Below are 18264 nucleotides of genomic sequence, written 5' to 3'. Positions count from 1 at the left end.
TCCCTAAATGCATGACCTTTCACTTTTCACTATTAAATTTCATCCTGTTACTATTATTCCAGTTTACAAGGTCATCCAGATCTTTCTGTGTGATATCCTGGTCCTTCTCTGTGTTAGCAATACCTCCCAGCTTTGTGTCATCCGCAAACTTTATTAGCACATTCCCACTTTTTGTGCCAAGATCAGTAATCTTGCTCCTCAGCATGGGCTATAAGGTCTTGGCAAAGGCCATCTTGCTGTGGCTGCGGTCTGTGCTGGTGGACATGGTCCATCCTGACCAGACGTACACCGTCCCGGGCCATAGCATCATTGATAATCTTCGTCTGGTCCGGGATCTCTTGGAGCTTGGTTGTAGGAATGGTCTGTTGTTCACTCTCCTGTCCTTGGATCAGGAGAAGACATTCAACCGAATGGACCACGGTATCCCCTGGGCACTCTGCAGGCATTCAGCTTTGGTCCCCAGTTTGTGGGGTTTCTCCAGGTGCTGTACGCTTCCTCAGAGTGTTTGGTCAGGCTCAGCTGGACCCTGACCACATCTGTCAGCTTCAGGTGAGGAGTGCATCAAGGCTGTCCACTGTAAGGTCAGCTGTGTACTCTGGCCATACTTTGTCTCCTTCATAAGAGGTTGACCGGGTTGGTGCTACATGAGCCAGAGGTGCAGCTGGCTCTGGCCACGTCTGCTAATGATGTATTCCTTGTGGCAGGGCCGGCTTTAGGCCAATTCGCCCAATTCCCCCGAATCAGGTCCTGCGCCGGTGCCTTTTTAATTTTTACTCACCTGGTGGTGCTCCGGGGTCTTCAGCAGCATTTCGATGGCAGATCCTTGAATGCCACCGAAGACCCAGAGCAAGTGAAGGACCTGCTGCTGAAGTGCTGCTGAAGATTCGGAGTGCCACTGAGTGAGTAAGAATTGGGCCTCGTGTCATAACCTATTCCCAGATTTGGACCTTAGCATCCAAAATATGGGGGTTAGCATGAAAACCTCCAAGCTTAGTTACCTGCTTGGATCTGGTAAAGCTGCCACCACCCAAAAAATTAGAGTGTTTTGGGGCACTCTGGTCCCCCAAAAAACCTTCCCTGGGGACCCCAAGACCCAAATTCCTTGAGTCTCACAACAAAGGGAAATAAATCATTTCCCTTCCCTTCTCCCTTCCAGGTGTTCCCTCCCTGGGTTCCTGGAGAGATACACAGAAGCAAGCTCTGTGAATCTAAACAGAGGGATTCCACCGTCTCTATTTCCAGTCTTGGAAAACACAAGTACTTCCCTCTTCGCCCAGAGGGAATGCAAAGTCAGGCTAGTAAATCTAACACACACAGATTTCCCCCTGACTTCTTCCTCCCACCAATTCCCTGGTGAGCTACAGACTCAATTCCCTGGAGTTCCCCACCAAAGAAAAACTCCAACAGGTCTTAAAAGAAAGCTTTATATAAAAAGAAAGAAAAAATACATAAAAAATGGTCTCTCTGTATTAAGGTGAAAAATACAGGGTCAATTGCTTAAAAGAAATATGAATAAACAGCCTTATTCAAAAAGAATACAATTCAAAACATTCCAGCAACTACACACATGTAAATACAAAAGAAAACAATATAAACCTTACTGCCTAACTATATTTGTACTTACAACTTGGAAACAGAAGATTAGAAAGCAGGAGATAGAAAAATCCTTCCCATAGCCGAGAGGGACAGGCAGAAGACCAAAGAACAAAAAACTCACGCACACTTCCCTCCACCCAGATTTGAAAAAGTCTTGTTTTCTGATTGGTCCTCTGGTCAGGTGTTTCAGGTTACTCCTTTCCAGGTGAAAGAGACATTAACCCTTAGCTATCTGTTTATGACACCCCGCGCTTCAGGAATACATCACATCTCTCTATGTGAGACAGATGCATGTATATCTATCATTCTCTATAGAGATAGAAAGATAGTCATGTACCTTTATTTGCTATTTTTCTCACTGTCTCTGATACTATGGGATAGTATTAAAATGGAAAAAAGTCAAGATGGTTATGAAGGAGATTAGTGAGATACAGTGTCAGATAGTAAACACTAAGTATGAAAGTTTTAGAGTTCACTTAAATAGCTGAAAGCTAAGAAATAAAAATGACGACACAAGATGACAAAGCGCCAGGTTTAATTTTTAAAGCAAATTTTACTTAACATTTTCTACTGATGCCCAGGCAAATTTCTGTCAATGCAGAGCCCTTCCCTTCTATGGTGACAATGAATGCACGATGTCAAGTAACACACAGACTGAAACAATGTTAATGTCAGCTTTTGCCTTTTGGCCTGGCTCCCCCTGCCGGAGCCCCACAACCCCGCAGCCGGAGCTTCGCAATCCTGTAGCCTCGCTCTCCCAGCCGGAGTCCCGCAATCCCTCTCCCGGCCGGAGCCCCGCAACCCCGCGGTCCCACTCCCTGGCAGAGCGCGGCAAGTCCCGTGGCCCCGCTACCCTGGCCAGAGCCCCACAACCCTGCAGCCCTGCTCTCCCGGCCGGAGCCCCGCAACCCCGTGGTCCCGCTCCCCTGGCAGGAGCTCAGCAACCTCGCAGCCCTGCTCTCCCAGCCGGATGCCCGCATCCTCGCTCCCCCGGCAGGAGCTCCGCAACCTCACAGTCGCGCTGCCTCGGCCGAGCGCGGCAACTCCTGCACCCCTGCTACCCCGGCCAGAGCCCCACAACCCCGCGGTCCCGCTCACCAGGTCGAGCACAGCAAGTCCTGCGGCCCCGCTACCCGGGCCGGAGCCTCGCAACCCCGCAGCCCCGCTCTCCCAGCCTGGAGACCAGAGGCCCCTCTACCCCGGCTAGAGCCCTGCAGACCCGGAGACCCGCTCTTCCGGCCGGAGACCCGCAATCACTCTCCCAGTCAGATCCCCACAACCCCGTGATCCCGCTCCCCCGGCCGGAGCCCCGCAACCCTGTGGTCGCGCTCTCCCAGCCAAGTGCGGCAACTCCCTCGGCCCCATTCTCCCGGCCGGAGCCCCACAGGCCTGCAGCACTGCTCTCCTAGACGGAGCCCTGCAACTCCGTGGTCCCACTATCCCGGCCAGAGCCCCGCAAGCCCGCAGTCTCTCTCCCCCGGTTGCAGCCCGGAAAGTCCCGCAGCCCCGCTACCCCGGCAAGCTACAGCCCTGCTCTCCTGACAAGAGCCCCACAACCACGCGGTCGTGCTCCCCTGGCCAAGCGTGGCAACTCCCGCAGCCCCTCTACCCCGGCCAGAGGCTCGCAACCCCATGGTCCCGCTCCCCCGGCCAGAGCTCCGCAACCACTCAGACTTGCTCTCCCGGCTGGATCCCCGCAACTCTGCGATCCCACTCCTCCGGCCGGAGCCCCAAAACCTCGCGGTCGCGCTCCCCAGGCCAAGCACAGCAAGTCCTGCAGCACCGCTCTCCCGGCCGAAACCCCACAACCCCGTAGCCCCCTGTCATGGTATAATTCCCCACTCTGAACCTTAGCGTCCAAAAGATGGGGTACCAGCATGAATTCCTATAAGCCCAATTACCAGCTTAGTACTTGTAGCGCTGCCACCAACAAGGAATTTCAGTGCCTGGTTGTAGTAGAGCGGTGCCGGGGCTCAACCCTCCTTGCAGGCAGCGGGGAGCCACACCGGCCCACCGCGCGTCGTCGACTTGGGGCCCGTCCCTTGCTGTGGGATGGAGTGAACCCACAACAGTTAGCAAGTGGCCCAGGCCCTTAGGCAGGGCGGGGCAACACACACAGCCTACACTCAGGCCTTTCAGCAGGGGCTGAGCGACAAGGTGGCAGTATATAAGTATGCCCAGGTCCTTGGGCAGGGCGGGGCAACACACACAGTCTAGGCTCAGGCCTCGTCAGCGGGGCTGAGCACAGAGAACCAGTATATAAGTACGCCCAGGCCCTTGGGCAGGGCGGGGCAACACACAGAGTCTAGGCTCAGGCCTTGTCAGCGGGGCTGAGCACCGGGGACCAGCATATAGCCTCCACAGGTCAGGGGAGGGGGACTCTGCCACCCTTGACGGGGTGGCAGGGGGAACGCAGGCCCTCCCACTCCACTGCATTCCAGCCCGGGGCCCTAGCAGCAGTTAACGCTGCTGATGGTCAGTGGGGAATCCTGACCGAAACACACTGCCGTTGGCTCAGGCGAGCCTGCAGCCTGACTGGGGTCGGCTGCCCCCGGGCCACTTCCAACCTCCCCCTCACTGGGTATGTGCCCTCTGCCAGCGTCATCCGGGGGGTCCCAGACCATGGGTTCCTCAGGGTGTCCGGCGTCGGGAGGTCCAGTCCACTCATCAGGGTATCGGGAGGTCCGGTCCACTCCTCGGGGTACCGGGCGTCAGGAGGTCAGATCCACTCCTCGGGGTATCGAGAGGTCCGGTCCACTCCTCGGGTACCGGGAAGTCCCGGGTACCGGCGTCAGGAGGTCCAGGCAGCTCCTCCACAGGCCGAGCGTCGGACCGCTCAGTGGGCTCTTCTGAGTACTGGCCCCAGGGGAGGTCAGGCCAGTACCCCTCCGGGTACCGGGCACGGGGTAGGCCGGGCCCAGCGGGAGCTCGGGCCCTAGCGTCTGCCTTCTCTGGCAGCCTCCTCCTAACTGAGCGCTGGGGCCGGGCTTTTGTACTTCCTGTCCCACCCCTTGACTTCTGGGGGGCAGGGACAGGCGGCAGTGTCCTTGGACTTCCTGTCCCGCCCCTTGACTTCCGGGGGGCAGGGACAGGCGGCGGGGGGCTCCGCCCATGGCCACGCCCTTTCTGGCCTGTTCTCCTCAGGAGCGCGGGGGAGTGGGGCCCCCTCTCTACACTGGTACACTCTGGTCCCCCCCAAAAACCTTGCCCGGGGACCCCCAAGACCCAGACCCTTTGGATCTTAACACAAGGAAAGTAAACCCTTTCCCTCACCATTGCCTCTCCCAGGCTTCCCCTCCCTGGGTTACCCTGGAAGGTCACTGTGATTCAAACTCCTTGAATCTTAAAACAGAGAGGAAAATTCACCTTCCCCTCTCCTTCTCTCTCCCCCTCCCAGATTCTCCCTGAGAGAGACAGTAATCCTAACACAGAGAGAAATTAGCCTCTCTCTCCCCCTTCCCTCCTTTCTCCCCACCAATTCCCTGGTGAATCCAGACCCAGTCCCCTGGGGTCTCACCAGAATAAAAAAACAATCAGGTTCTTAAACAAGAAACTTTTAATTAAAGAAAGTAAAAAACAGTAAAAATTATCTTTGTAAATTTTAAAAATGGAATAGGTACAGGGTCTTTCAGCTATAGACACTGGGAATACCCTCCCAGCCTAAGTATACAAGTGCAAATTAAAATCTTTTCAGCAAAATATAAATTTGAACTCCTTCCAGCCAAATACACATTTGAACTCCTTCAAGCCAAAGAAAACAAGCATAAGCCTAACTCGCTTTATCTACTTAGTACTCACTATTTTGAACCTATAAGAACCTGTATCAGGGAGATTGGAGAGAAACCTGGCTGCACGTCTGGTCCCTCTGAGCCCCCAGAGTGAACAACAACCAAAAAACTAACAGCTCACACAAAACTTCCCTTCCTCAAGATTTGAAAGTATCCTGTCTCCTGATTGGTCCTCTGGTCAGGTGACAGCCAGGCTCACAGATCTTGTTAACCCTTTACAGGCAAAAGAGATATGAAGTGTTTCCGTTTTATTAACTCTTACTTATCTGTTTATAACACCTCCCCTCTCCCTGCCAGAGCCCCGCAACCCCGCAGCACCGCTCTCCTGGCTGCAACCCTACAACACCATAGCCCCGCTCTCCCGGCCAGAGCCCCTCAACCCCGCAGTCCCGCTCCTCAGGTTGAGCGCGGCAAGTCCCGCGGCCCCACTACCCCGGCCGGAGCCCTGCAACCCCGCGGCCTCCCTTCCCCCACTGGAGCCCCGCAGCCCCGCTCTCCCGCCGGAGCCTGGAGGCCCCACTACCCCGGCTAGAGCCCCAGAGACCCGGTCTCCCGGCCGGAGCCCCGCAACCGCATAGCCCCACTGTACCGGCCGGATCCCTGCAACCCCACGGTCCTGCTGCCCTGGCTGGAGCCCCGCAACCCTGTAGCTCTGCTCTCTCGACCAGAGCCCCACAACCGCGTAACCCTGCTCCCCCGGTGGTCCTGCTGCCCTGGCCAGAGCCCCGCAACTCCGGAGCCCCGCTCTCTCGGCCGGATCTTCACAACCTTGCGGTCCCACTCTCCTGGCCGGAGCCCCACAACCGCATGGTCTCACTATCCCGGCCAGAGCCCTGCAACTCCGAGGTCCCTCTCCCCCAGCCGGAGCCCCGCAACCCCGCAGCCTCGCTCTCCCAGCCGGAGCCCTGCAACCTCGCGGCCCTGGTCCCCAGCCCAAGAGTGGCAAGTGCAGCTGCCCTGCTCCCACAGCAGGAGCCCTGCAACCCTGTGGCCCCGCTACCACCACTGGAGCGCAGAAATCCAAAGTGCCGCCCGGAGAGTACATGCCCCATGAATCAGACCCCAAACTGGCTGAAGCTGGCCCTGCACACTTGCTAAAGCCAGCCCTGCCTGGTGGTCCAGGACCCAGATGACCTGATGCGAGTGGAGCCTTGTCAAGCTGTTTATTCAGCAGTCTCCTCTGCCCAGCTCAACTGGGTCAAGAGCTCTGGCCTGGTGGTCAGGGCTGGGTGGCAAGCAAGCTCTCTACCACTGCGCTTCAGGCCATCCGGGCGAGTGTGGGTCTGCTGCTCTATGTTGGCATTTACCTTTCTGCCATGCATCTGTCTCTGCTGGAGAACTGGCATGATTTAGAGGGCAGGGTGACTGGCGGTTGTGGGGCTGGACAGGACTACTCCGGTGCCTCTCCCTCTGGGGAAGAGTGCTGATGCTTAACCAGGTGGTCCTGTTCATGCTCTGGCACCAGCTCAACACCCTGTGCCCGCCCCCAGGGGTTCCTGGCCAATCTCCAGAGGTTGGTTCTGGAGTTTTTTTGGCAGGGGTTCTCCATCTTCCCCTGGAGGAGGGAGAACAGGGTCTGATGTGCAGGTGGCTCCTTTATAGTGCAGGTGGCTTGGCATGGAGCATATTGGTGCATGCCTTCCTCCGCCATCTGCAAGGGCTCCAATATGACCGGCAGCTCTTTTTTCTCCATCCAAGAGGTCTTCCATGAGACCTCTCTGAGCTGCTGGTCTTCCACCAGGACCTCCTTCATACCTAGAGGCTAGTTTCAGCAACCAGGTCCCTGCTGGCCACTGAGGGGTAGATCTCCTCACAGAGCTCCTGCTATACAATCCCCATCTTCGTGTGCAGGTGGCAGAGTCCCCCTTGGTGTGCCGGTGTTTGTCCCATTGGGAGTCACCTCCTGGACTATGACTTGGGGGATTTGGTGGATTACTTGGGGCTCAGTTGGCACATGGTGTTCTCCACCCTTAAAACCCCCTGGTGCATTCTCCAGGAGGTGGAGGCATCCCTGCTCCCTGTGGCTTGGGCTTTCCTTGATCGGTTCCCAGAACTGCAAAAGGGTGCACCCAACCCACCTCTCAATCCAGGCCCTCCGGATCTTTCCATTGGCCCTCTGTCCTCTGAGCCTTCCTAGTAGGGTGACCATATTTCTCTATGCTGAATATGGGACACTTGGTAAAATTAATCATATTTAAGCAAGTTCAACGGCAATCAGTCAGAACTAAGCAGTACAAATGTTCAAATTATCATCAAGTTGACTGTGCCCTTGTTAAAAAGAAATACTGCATAGTTGGATTCTTTTTATTTATCTTCTTATCTTTAGGATTCACACAGGGAGAGGTGACACACACACACACACTCTCATATACCTCTCTCACATGAGGGGGGAGGGTGACCGACCGACTGTCCCTGTAGAGTGCTTTCCGCCCTCCATGCCTGGCTGGGCCCCTGGGACAGACCCACCTCTCCTAGTACCTGGCACCATGTCTTCCTGAAGCAATACGAGGGGAGGAGGGGCATGCAGGGTCACATGCCCCTCCAGATTTCTGCCAAGGTTCACACCAAAATGTGGCCAGCAGCAGCCGTTTGGTGTTGTGTGGCAGGGAAGAGATGGGAGCTGCTTCCAGCTGCCAGGAGCGGTGCCAGGGTTTTTGGCGCCCTAGGCGGGGTCCTTCTGCGCTCCCAGTCATTGGTGGCAATTCTGTGATGGAGGGGTCCTTCCGCACTCCCGGTTTTCGGGGCACTTTGGCGGTGAGTCCCGGAGCGAGTGAAGGACCTGCTGCAGAATTGCCACCTAAGATCCGGAGCGCGGGAGCACCCCCCGCCGCCAAATTGCTGCCAAGGACAGCAAAATGCCACCCCTGCAAATCCTGGTGCCCTAGGCGACTGCCTAGGTCACCTAAATGGAAGCACTGGCCCTGCTAGCTGCAGGGGAGGAGGCAGGGGTGAAGGGATGACCTGACCCCTATATTTGCAGAGCTCATCTCCTTCTCCCCCCTCCCCTGGAAGCTGGAAGCAGCTCCCTTCCCTTCCTGCCCGCACGGTGTCAAAAGTCAGCTAATACCTCCAGGCTGTTGCTGGCCCCGGACATAACCCAGCAGTCTCCTGTCCCCTGGCTACAGTGCAGGCAGGAAGGGGTTAAGCCCCAAGGATGCATCCTGCACCAGGGCCTAGGGAACTTGATTACAGGGGCTTCAGCAAACCTTGCCAGGAAGGTTGCTCAGCACGGGAGGGTGCCTAGGGGATGGAGCAGCCCCTCGCTCTCTGCAGACAGGACACAGGGCTGGAGGAGGAGGGAGGTGAAGAGGGTTCTGTCCAGCCTGCAGGATCAGGGCACGAACAGGGTGGAAATTACTCCCCACTTGCTACTTCAGAGCTTAGCTGAGGGGCAGAGAGGCTTCCCCGTGCCAGCACTGTGCGGGGCTTTGGCACATGCAGGGCTCGGCTCCTCCTGGCCAGTGCTCCCAGCCAGAGGGTCTTTGGCTTTCCCAGGGCAATGGCCCAGCCAGAGGCAGTTGGGGAAGGAAAGAGCCTTTCTGCCAGGCTGTTGTTGAGGTGGGTGCTCTAACCAGGGCTGGTTTTCTGCATAGGATTGGGAGTGGGATGCACCCCACTGGAGGGCGGGATATAGAGGAACAGCAGGGCTAGCAGGGTGTGAAGGGGCAAAGCAGAGAGAGGACGGCGACAGGCGGAGCATTAAAGGGCCGATGGGTGAGCAACAGAGGTGACACATAACTGGCCACTGCCTAGCACCTGCCCACAGTCACCAGCCACCGTAGCTCACAGCACACAGCCAGTGCCTAGAAACAGGATGAGGAGGTGGGACCCTGCTGGCCCAGAGCCGGCATGCAACAGGGGCTGCGCAGATAGACCCATTAGGGGAGTGACCAGCTCCACATGTTGAAACTTTACCCTGCCACCAGCCTTGTACACCCACTCCCATCGTCGACCACTGGACCCCCCAACTCACCACTGGTCAGCAAGCAGCTGGTGAGCAGGGATCTGGCCAGCAGCAGAACCTGCCAGTACTGATGAGAGGAGAGACAGAAAATAAGAGACAATTTGCCCATTTTTAAGAAAAAGTCAGGACATCTGCAGGAGGACTGAAATACAGGACTGTCCCTTTAAAAATGGGATGTTTGTTCACCCTACTTCTAGGCCTCCCCCTTCTTGTACCCTGAGCCAGCTGCATGTCTTGCAGATGGTTCATTTTTGAACCACGCCAAGGGACCATCTATATGCGCTCGTGCTGCACACGCTTCATTTCCCCACCCTCGTGTCCCGCCTAGATACCAAGTGGCTGGACCTTTTACAAGCAGTGAAGGGTGGGGAACCCCAGTGGGCCAGCTTATATTCCATTTTAGTCCCATGGCCTGCTGGGGATATCAGCTGGCGGCTCCTCCATGGAGCCGTGAGCACGGGTGTGTACCTGGCATGGTTCACCTCTGTCCCTGAAACCTGTTCCTTCTTTGGCGTGAGAGAGACTCTGGCGCATGCGTACCTTCAATGCGCCAGGCTGCAGCCCCTCTTCTGGCTCCTTAAGAACCTTTTATTGAGGTTCTGGCTGCACTTTTCCCCGCACTTGTTTATTTACACAGGCCCGATCCGAGGCCCCACGAAGTCATGGGACCACCCCATCAACCTCCTGGCCTTGGCCAAGGTGGCTGTTCATAACACCAGGGAGAGGAGGTTGGCAGAGCGGGGGCCCTGCGACTGTGAGGTAGTTTTGCATTCTTTTATCCATTCATGTATCTGGGCAAAGTTCCTCTGGGCAGTGTCAGCTGATTCTGCTTGGTGTTCCCTTCTGGTTCCTTAGTTTTGACCTTCTAACCCCCATGCCTGTTCCCGTTATTGCCTTTGTTGTCCCCAGAACTTGGTTGTGTTCTGGGTTTAGTAGCTCCTCCCTAGGCTAGGGGAGGGGCTTTTAGCAGTGGGTGAGCTAGCACCCACCTATGTCCTGGGCTCAAAAAGACCACTCTGCCACTTCTCCCTGGCACTCCTATATCACAGTACACAGAAGAGTTCATTGTAGCTGGTTCTTGAAGGGATGCTCCAAGGAATCCCTTGGGTGCACCACCCCCAAATCACAAGCATAACATGCTTCCAGAATTACAGAGGCTTAACCCATCCCCGAAGGGAATGAGACGGGGGCAGAGCAGGGAGGGACAAAGGTCATCGTGCACCATAACTTGCATGTAGGTGTTCAAATTTATTTATGCAACCAGCAGTCCAAGGCTACTACAATCCCTGTCCTTGCTCCCCAACTTCCCAAACCATAGCAATCACTTCAAACCACACCAGACATTGCCTATTACTTATATTTTGCCCATGTAAATGTCACTAGACTCTACTTGTGCCAAAGGCATTGTTTCCATAGTAACTAATGGACATGAAACTGGGGCAGGGGGTGGGGACTGGAGAGGATTTTTTTAAAAGGCCAGACACCCAAGTAGATAAATAAAATCTACGATGGCCTGCTGGGCTCTGAAGTTTTAGTGCTGCAGGTTTGGGGTGGCCTGCATTCCTCAGGAATGCCTGGGCCCATTTGTGAGCTAAGGTGGCCAACTCAAGCTTGTGGCAATAAAAACTTTAGAGCATCATGCATCACCTTATATTTACGCTCTGTCTCTCTCTGTTTCTCTAGAGCAGCGTTTCTCAAATGCAACCACCGTGGCCACCTGCGGTCACCACCAGGAGCTTTTCTTACAGCCACAGCCTCCTGGGCTGTGACTTGGGTGGGGTAGAACAGTGGACCCTCCCACAGGGCCAGCAGCAGGCGTTGGAGCCTGACCCCTTGTGGAGCCACAAAGACCAGAGGAGCAGGCAGCCAGTGAGTTCCCAGTTTCCCAGGGGCAGTGAGACTCCAGCTTCGGGCTTCAGCTCTGGGGTGGCAAGCAGCAGGCTTCCTTAAAGGAGCTTTATCTCACCCACGTGGCAGCAGGTGCTGGCCCTTGGTTCACCATCACCTCCTCCTCACCCTTGCCCCCCCCCGCTGTCTCCCTACTCACCTCTCCATCCAGGGCTTAATATGGCCCTGACTTGCCAAGGTTGAATAAGTCTGCTGTGAAAATTGATATTTGTATGTTTGTTAATATCACTTTTCACAGCCTCCCAGCTAGCTAGTTAGTCTGCTGTGAAAAGTGATATTAACAAATATCACTTTTCACATCAACAGACTTGCTAGCTAGGAAGTCTTTTTTAAAAAGCCACAAAAAAGCAAAAGAGACAACAACAAAAAGACAAGAATGTGCAAAGCATCTTTTTTATGTTTTTATTCTGTTTAGATCAAATAAAAAATAGAGACAACTGTGTGTTATGATTATTACTGAGTCTGCAAAAAGAAAATCTACATAAATAAATTACTATGATTTGGACATGTATATTTGAATATTTATTTGTTTTTCCTAAAGTTAATTACTTTAGGAAAAACAAGAGTGGATGGCTACACTCTGAGGCCTCCAAAAAAATTGTTGTGAGAACCCCCGTTCTAGACAGAATATCAGGGTTGGAAGGGACCTCAGGAGGTCATCTAGGCCAACCCCCTGCTCAAAGCAGGACCAACCCCAACTAAATCATCCCAGCCAGGGCTTTGTCAAGCCTGACCTTAAAAATCTCTAAGGAAGGAAATTCTACCACCTCCCTAGGTAACCCATTCCAGTGCTTCATCACTCTCCTAGTGAAAAAGTTTTTCCTAATATCCAACCTAAACCTCCCCCACTGCAACTTGAGACCATTACTCCTTGTTCTGTCATCAGGTACCACTGAGAACAGTCTAGATCCATCCTCTTTGGAACCCCCTTTCAGGTAGTTGAAAGCAGCTATCAAATCCCACCCTACAACTTCTTCTCTTCTGTAGACTAAACAATCCCAGTTTCCTCAGCCTCTCCTCAGGAGCAGTGCCAGAGTTTCTGGTGCCCTAGGCAGAATTTGGGTGGTGGCATTTTGTGCACTCCCCACGGGGCATGCGGGAGCTTCCAGTTCTGCTCCCATCGCGCGGCCGAAGAAGGACCCTCTGCTGCAATGCCGCAGGAGACAGTGGCAGTCATTGAGCTGCTCAATTGCCTGCTGCTGTTTTCCAAGGCACGTCGGCAGAAGGTCCTTCTTCAGCAGAGCAATGGAAGCGGAACCGGAAACTCCTGTGCTTCTCGTGGGGAGCGCACAAAATGCCACCCCCCGAATCCTGGTGCTTTAGGCGACCGCCTAGGGTCACCTAATGGAAGCGCCGGCCCTGCCTCTCCTCATAAGTCATGTGTTCCAGCCCCCTAATCATTTTTGTTGCCCTTCACTGGACTGTTCCCAGTGTTTCCACATCCTTCTTGTAGTGTGGGGCCCAGAACTGGACACAGTACTCCAGATGAGGACTCACCAATGTCGAATAGAGGGGAATGATCACATCCCTCGATCTGCTGGCAATGCCCCTACTTATGCAGCCCAAAACGCCGTTAGTCTTCTTGGCAACAAGGGCACACTACTGACTCATATCCAGCTTCTCGTCCACTGTAACCACTGGGTCCTTTTCTGCAGAACTGCTGCCTAGCCATTCAGTCCCTAGTCTGTGACAGTGAATGGGATTCTTCTGTCCTAAGTGCAGGAGTTGAACCTCATCAGATTTATTTTGGCTTAAACCTCTCATTTGTCTAGAACCCTCTGTATCATATCCTTACCCTCCAACGTATCTACCTCCCTGTTTAGTGTCATCTGCAAACTTGCTGAGAGTGCAGCCCAAGCCATCCTCCAAATCATTAATGAAGATATTGAACAAAACCGGGCCCAGGACCGACCCTTGGGGCACTCCGCTTGAAACTGGCTGCCAAATAGACACATGGAGCCATTGATCACTACCCGTTAAGCCTGATGATCTAGCCAGCTTTCTATCCACCTTATAGTCCATTCATCCATCCCATACTTCTTTAACTTGCTGGCAAGAATACTTATAAAAGCTTTTCTAAAGTCAAGGAATAACATGTCCACTGCTTTCCCCTCATTCACAGAGCCAGTTATCTCCTCATAGAAGGCAATTAGGTTAGTCAGGCATGACTTGCCCTTGGTGAATCCATGCTGACTGTCAGGGCTGGCTCTAGGAATTTTGCCGCCCCAAGCACAGCAGCACGCTGCGGGGGGCGCTCTGCCGCTTGCCGGTCCCGCGGCTCCGGTAGACCTCCCGCAGGCGTTTCTGCGGATGGTCAGCTGGTCCCGCGGCTCCAGTGGACTTGCTGCAGGCATTTCTGCGGAGGGTCCGATGGTCCCGCAGCTCCAGTGGAGCTGCTGCAGGCATGTCTGTGGAGGGTCCGATGATCCCGCGGCTCCAGTGGAGCTGCCGCAGGCGTGTCTGCGGAAGATCCACCGGAGCCGCTGGACCAGCGGACAGTCCGCTGCCACGCCTGCAGCAGCTCCACTGGAGCCACCTGCCACTCTCCCAGCAACCGGCAGCGCGACCCCTGCGGTGTGCCACCCCAAGCACACGCTTGGTGCTCTGTGGCCTGGAGCCAGCCCTGCTGACTGTTTCTGATCACTTTCCTCTCCTCTAAGTGCTTTAGAATTGATTCCTTGAGGACTTTCCCTATGATTTTTCCAGGGACTGAGGTGAGGCTGACTGGCCTGTAGTTCCCCACATCCTTCTTCTTCCCTTTTTTAAAGATGGGCACTACAGTTGCCTTTTTCCAATCATCCAGGACCTCCCCCAATCGCCATGAGTTTTCAAAGATAATGGCCAATGGCTGTGCAGTCACATACTCCGACTCCTTTAGCACCTCCAAATGCACCGCATCTGGCCCCAGGGACTTCGTTCTTTACAGAGGGCTGGCGACCTCCTCCCCATGCTGTGCTGCCCAGTGCAGTAGTCTGGGAGCTGACCTTGTACGTGAAGACGGAGGGAAAAAAGCATTGAGTACATTAGCTTTTTCCACATCCTCTGTCACTAGGCTGCCTCTTTCATTCAGTAAGGGGCCTACACTTTCCTTGACTGTCTTCTTGTTGCTAACACACCTGAAGAAACTCTTCTTGTTACTCTTAACATCTTTGCTAGCTGCAAGTCCAAGTGTGATTTGGCTTCCTGGTTTCACTCCTGCATGCCTGAGCAATATTTTTATACTCCGAGTCCTCCCTGGTCATTTGTCCAAGCTTCCACTTCTTGTAAGTTTCTTTTTTGTGTTTAAAATCAGCACGGATTTCACTGTTAAGCCAAGCTGGTCACCTGCAATATTTATTGTTCTTTCTACACATGGGGATGGTTTGTTCCTGCAACCTCAATAAAGATTCTTTAAAATACAGCTAGCTCTCCTGGACTCTTTTCCCCCTCATGTTATTCTCCCAGGGGATCCCACCCATCAGTTCCCTGAGGGAGCTAAAGTCTGCTTTTCTGAAGTCCAGGGTCCATATTCTGCTGCTCTCCTTTCTTCCTTGTTTCAGGATCCTGAACTCGACCATCTCATGGTCACTGCCTCCCAGGTTCCCATCCACTTTTGCTTCCCTTACTAATTCTTCCCTGTTTGTGAGCAGCAGGTCAAGAAACCCCTAATTGGTTTCTCCAGCACTTGCACCAGGAAATTGTTCCCTATGCTTTCCAAAAACTTCCTGGATTGTTTGTGCACCACTGGATTGCTCTCCCAGCAGATATCAGGGTGATTGAAGTCTCCCACAAGAACCAAGGCCTGTGATCTAGTAACTTCTGTTAGTTGCCAGAAGAAATCCTCATCCAACTTATCGCCCTGGTCTGGTAGTCTATAGCAGACTCCCACCATGACATCACTTTGTTGCTCATACTTCTAAACTGAGACCAAATCAAAACCATGGATGCAAACAGCCCTCCACTGTGGGATGATTAGAAATGCAGATGTAGCGATGCGGGACTCACCCTAGCGGCACTTCCTGCTGGTGTCCTGGGAATTAGCTTTTTTTCCAGCCTCCGGAGCAACCCCTGTTGGCAAGTGTTGCACTACCGCTGGCCCCCGTGTCTCTGCCAGACCCCGGGTGACACTTTCAGTGGGTGCTGCCCCCTGACAATACCCCCACTATTTCTCTGGGTCTCCCTACTCAGGGGAACCCCCACCCCCATCACCACCTCACCTCAGTCGTAGGCTACTGCCAGTCACCAACTAGCCCCCACGCCTTAGGGAAGACTGCAGTATAAGCCACTCATCACAGGCAAGGTTGGGTTTGGACCTGCTGCCTTTCTCTGCAACTCAGTGCCTCTACGGGGGCCTTGGAGAAGGCCCTGGGGAGTTGCCAGTCTGGAGCTCCTTAGCCTCTCTGGCCTTTCCCCAGCCTTGCCTCACTCTAGGTACCCTGAGCTTCCCAGCAACCAGGCCCCTCTTCCTCTGCAAGCAGAGAGAGACTGACTACTCCCTGGTCTACTGCCCTCTTATAAGGGCCTGCTGCAGCCTGATTGGAGCATGGCCAAGCTGTGGCTACTTCCCCAGTCAGCCCAGGTTTCCCCTACCCTGGGCCTCGCCAAGGGCTGTTTTAAGCCCTTCAGGGCAGGAGTGGGTGACCACCTGGCTACACCAGACCTGGGTCCCCATTTTGCTAATAGACCCTATCTTTCCAATAGAATTCATAGAAATGTTTCAAATTGTGGTGGGGAGAGGAAATTCTCCAAAATGTATATTTGATTTTAAAAATATGAATGAAAATATTCCTCTCTTTAAAATCCAATTCTAAAAATTGAGAAAAAACGTCAACAGTTCAAAATATCTCCACCAGCTCTACTACAAAGAGAAAAATACACATTTTCATTCCCTTTTATCCTCAGCTCTTCTCTGTAATAAGCTGAAACAAAACCACAGTGCTAAATTTTGTTGGGTCTGAAATCCAAATCCAGATACTAATATTGCAATGTGCCCATCTCTAGTGATGGAAGTTCTGTTCAGTTTGCCTGTTACTATGAAATTCCTCCAAGCTAACCAGATCTCTCAGGAAATCTAGCATGAAATTGGAGAGGTTTTCTCTTGACATTCTCAGCACGCTGTGCCCAAAGTACCACCCTAGAACCCCCATATTTACCACTGTCATACAATTATATGTTTTGTACAAAGTATGCCTTGTGAGATATTATTTTAAAAGTCTTGATCTGTTGAACACTAATATTCTGTTGGCTTGTACGTGCTATTATTGTATGTGCAGTTATAAAGTTTGCTATCTGTGTGTTACTGAAATATGTTGTGAAGTTGAAAACACCCACAACCAGCATTTCAGGTACAACAATGAAGAAGACAGACAATGTGACTGGCCCATTAAGGGGAATCCACACTACCAAGAATTATCATAGGATCTGTATAAAATGAAGACTTCTTAGAGGAAGCACATAGACAACGGACACTGCTTGATTTACGTCATAGCAAAAGATTTTTCCAGCAAGCTGGAAGAACCTGTAAAAAAGGGGATGTGACATCATTATTTGGCCTTCCCCCCACCTCCCATAACTCAACACACCTGAAAACATATCTGGAGGACAAAAACTGGACTGAAGAGGTGGTCCCAGGCTGAAGGAGAGTTCCAGCCTTTGTATGGAAGATCTGTAACCTACTTTTCTTCTTCGAGTGCTTGCTCATATCAATTCCAATTAAGTGTGCGCATGCCGCTTGCACGTTCGTTGGAAGATTTTTACCCTAGCATCACTCGGTGGGTCGGCTGGGTGCCCCCTGGAGTGGCACCGCTATGGCGCCGGATATATACCCTTGCCAACCCAACCGCCCCTCAGTTCCTTCTTACCGCCTGTGTTGGTCGTTGGAACTCTGGAGTGCGGTTTTACTGACCTCCACATCCCTAGTTACTCGTAGTTCTCTGGTTACTTTTTGTGTATATAGTTCAAAGTTATATAGTTATAGTTAAATCTTATCATTCATAGTTAGTGTTATACTTAAGAGGGGTTCAAGGATTAGCCCCTTCCCTGCACCCGGTGCCGGGGCCTATGCCTGGTTCACCAGGTTTCAAACCTTGCTCGGCCTGTCACAAGCCAATGCCAACAGGAGATCCACATGACTCGTGTCTTAAGTGCCTCGAGGAATCTCACCTGGCAGACAAGTGTCGCATTTGCAAGCCCTTTAAGCTGAGAACAAAAAAGGAGAAGGACTTGCGGCTAAAACAGCTCCTCATGGAGCCAGCTCTTACCCCTCCGCCTTCGGCACCAAGCGCTGGACAATCGGTGGGCAGAAGCACCTCCTTGGCACCGAACAGCGCTGGTACTGCCAAGGCCTCTTGGCACCGGCCGTCACCGGCATCAAAGTCGACTCTGCACCGCTTCCTCTCCCCATGGTTGAGAAAGCCTAAGACTCCTGCTGCTTCCGTGCCACCTGCACCACAGCCAGAGAGCTCTTCTAAGTCAGATCGCCCGGCACCGACACCTGCCGCGGCACCGACGACGTCGGCACCGTCGATTCCAGTCCTACAAGGGCTGTCGAGTCCGGTGCCTGTCAGCTCCCTGGCACGAGCCATGGTTGAGATTACTGCTCCTGCTGCTTCCGTGCCACCTGCACCGCAGCCAGAGAGCTTGTCTAAGTCGGATTACCCGACACCAACACCTGCCGTGGCACCGTCGACGTCGGCACCGTCGATTCCGGTCCCACAAGGGCCGTCGAGTCCGGTGCCTGTCAGCTCCCCGGCACGAGCCATGGTTGAGCTTACTATTCCATCCACGCCGCAGACATTCTCAAAGGCGAGGGCTCTGATTGCCATGACAGAGTCGACGCTGCCTCAACCCCCAGCACCGCCCGTGCAGGTAATATAGTCTATTGGCAAGCCTGCCTTGATAAGACCATCCTCTGTCAGCACAGCAGAGCAGCACCGTTCACAATCACGGTCCCGCAGATGTTCTAGGTCTCTTTGGTGCTCCAGCTCCCGACGCCACTCGCAGTCCCGGCACCATTCTCTTCCTCAGTAC

Source organism: Gopherus evgoodei, chromosome 10 (genome assembly GCF_007399415.2).
Source record: "Gopherus evgoodei ecotype Sinaloan lineage chromosome 10, rGopEvg1_v1.p, whole genome shotgun sequence".
NCBI classification, from domain to species: domain Eukaryota; kingdom Metazoa; phylum Chordata; order Testudines; family Testudinidae; genus Gopherus; species Gopherus evgoodei.
This window is presented reverse-complemented; position numbering follows the sequence as displayed.